The sequence below is a fragment of the Danaus plexippus genome (assembly GCF_018135715.1).
Source record: "Danaus plexippus chromosome 13 unlocalized genomic scaffold, MEX_DaPlex mxdp_15, whole genome shotgun sequence".
In the NCBI taxonomy this organism is placed as follows: Eukaryota; Metazoa; Arthropoda; class Insecta; order Lepidoptera; family Nymphalidae; genus Danaus; species Danaus plexippus.
Genome location: NW_026869849.1, coordinates 159077 through 166376, shown reverse-complemented (window position 1 = coordinate 166376; position 7300 = coordinate 159077).

The window sequence follows — 7300 nt, the reverse complement described above, 5'->3', positions numbered from 1 at the left end:
ATTTTACTTAAGCAGGGTGTTTTTAAGGAAATTTTTTTCTTTAGCGACTTCTTCCGATCTTAACTAAATTTATATTGAAATGAAACTAAGGTCAAGGAACAGAAAAAGTTCAGTTTCATTTAATGAGTACCGGGAAAATCTTACATCTCATTACATCAATATTCATTGAAGGCAATAACAAAACCCAGTACGATGCAAAAAGAGGTATCAAAGTCGGTAAGTGAAGTTAATTAGCTGACATAGAATAGTAATATAAATAAATACATACGAAGTTACATTTATTCAACAATAAGATTTTCGAACCCATACCTAACTGACAAATGACTGTTTATCGTGTTTGTAACTTGATGACAGCTTCATCATTTACATTTAAGTCATAATAAATTTATTAATGTAGTCTTATCGGCTATAAAAGTCTGAAAGTTAATTTGTAAAAGTTGTTTTTTAGCACAATCGGTTCGAGAAATGGGACAACCAAATACTTTTCGAACAAGCACAGGGGTGTAGAAATTAGATATTGTTTACCGAACACGGTTGTTATGTTAATAATATGAATGATACTGATTTAAATTTTGAACAGCGACTAAAGCTTTGTATAATTTACTATAATTGTGGTACGATCAGCTTACCTGAATAGTTTCGAATTCTTATCCTTTAGAAAATCGTCTTTGATGAAAATATTTAACTAAAAGATAGAGGTGATACTAGAGTGGTGAGATTCTCCAGCGGGTCCCAGGACGAAACTAGATATTAATCCTTTTATCTCTACCACTTCGGTTCAAACCTAACCGCCGTGCATAAGATTTCAATAGATCCAATTATTTAATTAACACTGAATAACTGATTTTATCAAGAGCCTTTGAGTATTCAGTAGACTCCGCGCCGACCTGATGGTTTTCTTTCATAGCTGATAGGACTACATTAATAAATTTTTCATTACCTGACGCGACTATCCGTCTAGTGACAAATTCATATCGTAGAGATATTTGTTGTAATTTTAGTCTAGAAAGTCGTAGTAGGTAATTGCCACGACTATAATTTATTCATAGCTGAACTTGCATCTTTTCATAAACGTCATCAAATCTCTGCAAACTGCATACTTTTGTCATGAAGTAGGTAATTTCCGTGGTAGAACTCAACCCGCTATATTATCGCCTCTACTAAAAACTTACGAATCGCAGTAATAATATTACATTCCTCAAACTGTGCCACCTAACTATTGCTATTAAACCTGTCATTAATTGCGAGATTATAAGAATTTTACAAAAGTAGGTAAATGATTCCCGGTGCACAGTCTGAATTTAATTTACTTGATTACACTTTAATATCCAGCAAATAATAAATAGCGAGCTTCCTCTAGCAAAGCTATAGACATAGATCTGGATTCAATAGCTCATAGAAGAAACCCTAAGTCTTATAAAGGCAGGTTTCTGCTGTCGAGTGAGTTTTAAAGATTATTCTTTTGTAAGGTTTGTACTTTTTAGCTGCTAGCTTTGCGAGTTTGACCTCGTCACTGGAAGAGTTTTTAAAGATGTCACTTGAAAAAATATTTCCAGCCGAAGGTTATCTGTACTGAAACCTCATAAACATTCACATTTATTGCTTGGGAGACTGATTGTTATTTCGAAAATATTCTGAGGGCAAAAAGTATAGAAATTTCGTTATTTATATGTTACATTTTTTATGACTTCATAGTTGAAAACACGAATCTTGTCAAAATAAGTAAAGTATCGCGTTTCAGCACAAAGGTTAGTGGTAAAAGTGCCAATATTCACTTATATACTTATAACTTTGAGCCAGAAGTTTCAGTTTCAATGGAAAATATGTTCCTTGTAATAACATGTTTCAATAATACACAATGCGCCACATTCACGTCCTATGTCACAGTAACTTATTTCAATTGTCATAATTTATATGACTATTAAATGAACTATAGCCATATTTTATAAAAAAAAATAATAGTTTAAAAAAAACTAAAAAAAAAACCGCTTTTATAGCTGACCCAACTAAAAAATAGAAAATAATATTCAATTACAAAGAAATCACATTACAGTAGTTGAAGGTCAAACAATCGTTCATAGTTAATCAGCTCATAAAGAAATTATTATAAAACTTAAGTTATTAACAGAATAATTTAATTCAGAGAAAAAGCGTGGCGTGTTTGATATTGAATGTTTCAATCATTCCGGTGGCATGAAATGTAGACAAATGCACCCCACGCTTTTTACTCTCAATTTAATTATTCTGTTAATAACTTAAATTTTATTATAATCTTATTTTGAGGTTGTTAACTATTCAAAATAAAGTTTCAAATTATTCAGACTTCTAGAAAACGTGAAAATTAAGCTCAGATTCCGTTACATACATACATACCTCCAACCCAAGATAATAAAAGAGAGTTAATACGAAACGACACAAAAAAATAAAAAAATGAAACATCCCCATGTAGGTGGTGCCGGTGGCTGCGGGATAACAATGACTATATTAGTAGGATAATATTATGCCAGATATGTGTTCAAGAGATCCTGAATTGTGTGCTTAAGCCACGCGTTCGCCGGACGTCAGCTACACACGAGTCGTCTCCCCTTTCTCATTTGATAATCCCTGTTAATACTATAATGTGAGGAGATGTATGAAGGAAAAATTGTTAAGCGTAAGCAGTGTTTGTTTTTATAGCAATGACCGTTGAGGAAAATGGTTTTTACGTTTATTTTTTACATACTTACTAATACGTTAAACATCACATTTAGTTACCGATTTTTTTTCAATGGATTTATCTCAAAAATGACGTAAGATGATAATTAATTTATTTGAATGGGTTTTTTGTTTCTTTTAAAACTGGCAATTATTATTTTGGAGTCGTTTCATAGATAGTGAACAATTAAATGAGGCTTAGCAGGATAAACAAGGTGTTTTAATAAAATGAGAAGGTTCTACAACTGACGACTTTAAACTTTTATTCATGTTAAGTACCTCATGAGCTTAATGTCCATGTACACTGCGTCCGTTTTAAGATTAAGTATATGATGATTAATGTTGTTGCAACATCTTGCTGTCTGTTCTCTTTATATTTACCACGGACTATATTCGGAAGCGAAAAATTGACAAATATAAAGGATTTCGGAGCGATAGCCTGTATTGAACTTTGGATTTTAGTTCAAAAAGTGGAGTAAAGTTGATGAAAAATTGATCAACAAATTGCGAACGGTAAAATATGTATTCAATACATTGCAAAGGAAGAGATCCTGTATTCGATAAATATATAAAATACGTGCGAAGACAACGTGTATATCTGAGATTCCTTCAAATCAATCAGTTTTCTGCACAGCCAATTCAGTTACGGTTTTTTTCTGTAATATCAGTTGTAGGAGGAATGCAGCTATCAGTAAACTTTAGTCTTTGGAAGTATTTGTATAACAAACATGTCAGCTGAAGTTTCTGTTTAGACACTTTACGTTATTAAGTATCTTTGAAGTTTGTATTTGTCATCTGTTGAGTTATGGATTTTAAAAATAAAAAACAACAGCTGCTTTAAATTAAAAAACTAATAAGAATTAATTATAATGAAGACGGTTAACCGAGACACGTGACAGTTACTACCGCGATAATAGTTATTAATAACATACAGTATTTAATTTTGCAAAGTTGGAACCGTCGCTAAAGAAGAAAATGTCCTTAAAAACATGCTGCTTAAGTAAAAAATATATAATTAAAAGAATGTTTAATGTGTTGTGTGGTTTGTAATTAATTTCACGGGCCTTTAAACAGTGCGTGTCTGCACTTACCGTCGTAGTGTACGAATGTTGAGTGCATTGAACGAGACTGTAGCCTCTGATTCATTTATTATCACACTAAATAGGTTTTAATTAATTTCTTATTTTTCAAAATTGCCAAAGTTACAGTTGTAATGTTCTCTATATGCGGGGTAAAACAAAATTTTTCGACAAACCAGTATCGGTTGCTGAATCTGTTCTTAATATGTACAGTATTTGTCGTTAATTTTCTTGAAAATAAATTATTTTAAATAGACATTCCGCGGAAGTATTTAAATTAATTGTACGTCAAATATTTAAGTTTATGCGAAAAAATACCGAAACATCTTAAAATTTATTTACATTTTTTACTTACGACAAATCCAGATTATACGTAGAAGAATAGAAGGCGGTTGAGTTTAAGAACTCAAGAAACGTACAAAAAATGTTGTGCCGATGAAGAAACCGACGAGAGGAATACGAGCTCTTAAATTCTTAACATGTTTTTAATCTAAATTTATCAATACTCAAAGTATTTATTGATTGTCTTTTATTATAATTATATAACATTTTCCAGAATAACAATTAAATAAATATAATGAATAATGTCTTTAGCGTTTCTCTATAAACAATGTGACAACGCCGCTGTTTACATCCAGATATTTTTTGTATCAAGTTAAAGTGACGGAGGGCGGTTGAATCACATTTAAGTCTTGACCAAAATGACCGTGTCCAAATTGATAGACGAATTTTCCGCTTTAATTTGCTGAATGACAAATAACAGCTTATACATTTTATAATTATCATTGATTGATTGTTGTTTAATAGAGGCAAATAACTGAAAGTAATTTTTTTGTAGGTAATATTGATAAAACTGATTTAGAGCCTTTGTATAAGATAACAAATGTATTAGACTGCGAGGTACCTTACGATGTGTATTGCTGTCATTAAAAAAATGTCATTAGGTAAAAATTAAAATGATTTAATAAATAATAAAGTGATTCTCATACATCACATGTCCTGTTGGAAATTATCGTCTTTCAATCTGAGTGTTAGTTCATGATATAATTTACGTTTTGTTGGTCTCTTTATACGAGTACGTCCTTGCCGTAGTGATCACAGAGCTCTATACAGATGCTATCTGACTGATTCGATGCGGTCAGGTGATAATTTTTAAACGTATTACGTGTTTATTTCTTGGTGGATTTTTTAAATGAATTATTTTTATTATAGTGAGTTAAATATTTTAAATGTACGGAGACTTTTATAAAAAATTGTTATATATGTATTTCTTGTCACTTGGAACACAAGCGGAGGTAGTGCGTTGTTATGTATTCGCCTTAAAAAGACTTTATATACTATTGAATCATACAGTTTTAAGATATGAGTAATGTACTCAATGAACCGAACACACTCGTTACACTATTGTCTTATACTTTCAAACACCCGGAGCTCGACCTTCGTGGTCAGCTTTCAGTTGCTGAATAATAGATATAGGGTTCAGTTTTCTTTTTTGATAAGAGTTCTGATATCCCAAGTAAATTAAATGCTTTTATTTAAGGACGTGTATGTATGATTTGTACAGAGGGACGGTTGTACAATATACTTGTCTGAATCTGAAGAAAGGACTCGTTCAGATCCCTTATCTTAAGGTAAATAAGAGAAACTGCTAAAGCTACGTTTGTTTTCAATAACGACGGACAGATTAGAGCTCTAGTCGTATATGGCACCGAGCTCTGTAGCATTTTCACATTTTTTTAGATAAATAATTCAAAACTTTATATACATGTGAAGAAGTGACCCTAGTTGGATAATTTATAACTCCTATGCTCAGTGAGGAACCAGGAGTGATTCCCATCGAATAAATAACAAGAATACCTGAAACTCACTGATACAAAAATCTTTAAAGTAAAATGGTTGAAGATTGGCTCCTGGGACCGGTGATTACACGTAAATTATACAAGTTTCGGATACTCGGTACTTCTTTTATAGCGACGTTATTTAGATTTAAGATTCTGAAACAACATGTTGTTTTCGTTGCGGTAAATTAAATACGTTTAGTTTTTGTGAACCCGGACGAGAACTTGAAACGAACTCGACACAACAATATTGTGGAAGCCATTAATGTCATAATTGATGATATTAACAGTTCTAGTTTGTTGGCTTGATTCATGTTGGAGCCTTCATATAGGGCTGCAAACGGCGATGCTGGCAAGTTGGCTCTCGATACTCGGATCATTGTCATATCTCTACACATTACTTTGTGTATTTGTTGAGTTTTTGTTTTGTGTTTGTGAATCATGGACGGACACAGAAGGTTTGTCACATTCATGCGTTCATTGAATATTGTCATTTATTACTACTTTACTTGTCATTATCAAGTTACCAAGTTTTACGTTTAAGTTCCAAGCTCTGCTGTACTTAACTATATCTTTTCTTTGGTCTAACTTATTTTACCTTTTTTTAATCGATTAAACAGTTTATTGTCTCTTTATTGTTTTCCTTAAAGTCGTCTAAATAACGTCGTCTGTTAAATTCGGTCCCAGATTCTTATTTTTCAATATATCCTAAACGTTTACACAAATATTTTTTAATAATATTTTTTGTATGCTTTATATACACATCGTATATTGTAAATTTTTTATAGGTTAATCCATAAAGTCATAGCATTAAATATGAAACCTGAACCTCTAGCAGTGTAAAGGTCAATGACCAAACCAAAGCATTTGTTTTGCTGATGAAATATTTGTTATAGAAATATTGTTATCGACAACTAGTAACTTGGAAGGAAATTATAAATCTATTTATTAGTTATGTATTATATCAAAACGATTTAGTTTTCGTACTCGTCCAGCACACGCCTTTACATGTACAGTGTGTGTGTCAACAACATGGTCACATGGAAATAATTATATTCATGCGTTTTAGTAACAGGATAACTCACTTATCTCGCTCACAAGAAATGGTTAGTTTAGAAAGTTCAGCTTTGTTATGGTTGAGGAAAATTTTAAAAATTTGTATTGACTTAGAAGTGATTTTGGATGTAACGTATATTATACAAAAACCGTATTTAACTAACAGCTCTGGATAATATACAAGTAACAGGAACAATAATAAATGTATACTTTATTATTGCTCTCACGGTGCAAGGAATCCCAGTCATATCTTTTGCTTTGATAGGATAAGTAAACAAATATCCTGTGACCGAGGCTGGACTTGTCCACCTTGTTTCATAGAGATTAGTTATTATAATATCCCCAAAAAATAATATCAAAAAAATATGTATATTTCATTATCCTCAACTTGTTCATAAGAAAATCTATTCTTTTCTTTGTTGTTATAAGAGTACGGAATGTCTTCATATAAGCCACACGATGCATTCGGTCTTGTGAGCTGAACACAGGATGCTCTCGTATAATTACAATGATCAGTCTCTTCCGTGTTCACAACTAATGCGTTGTTAAGTACATTCTATATAGCTTTAAAAGTCTCTTATAAAAAGTAACAAGATTAAGATATCGACGAATGACTCCATCGTAACGCGTCCA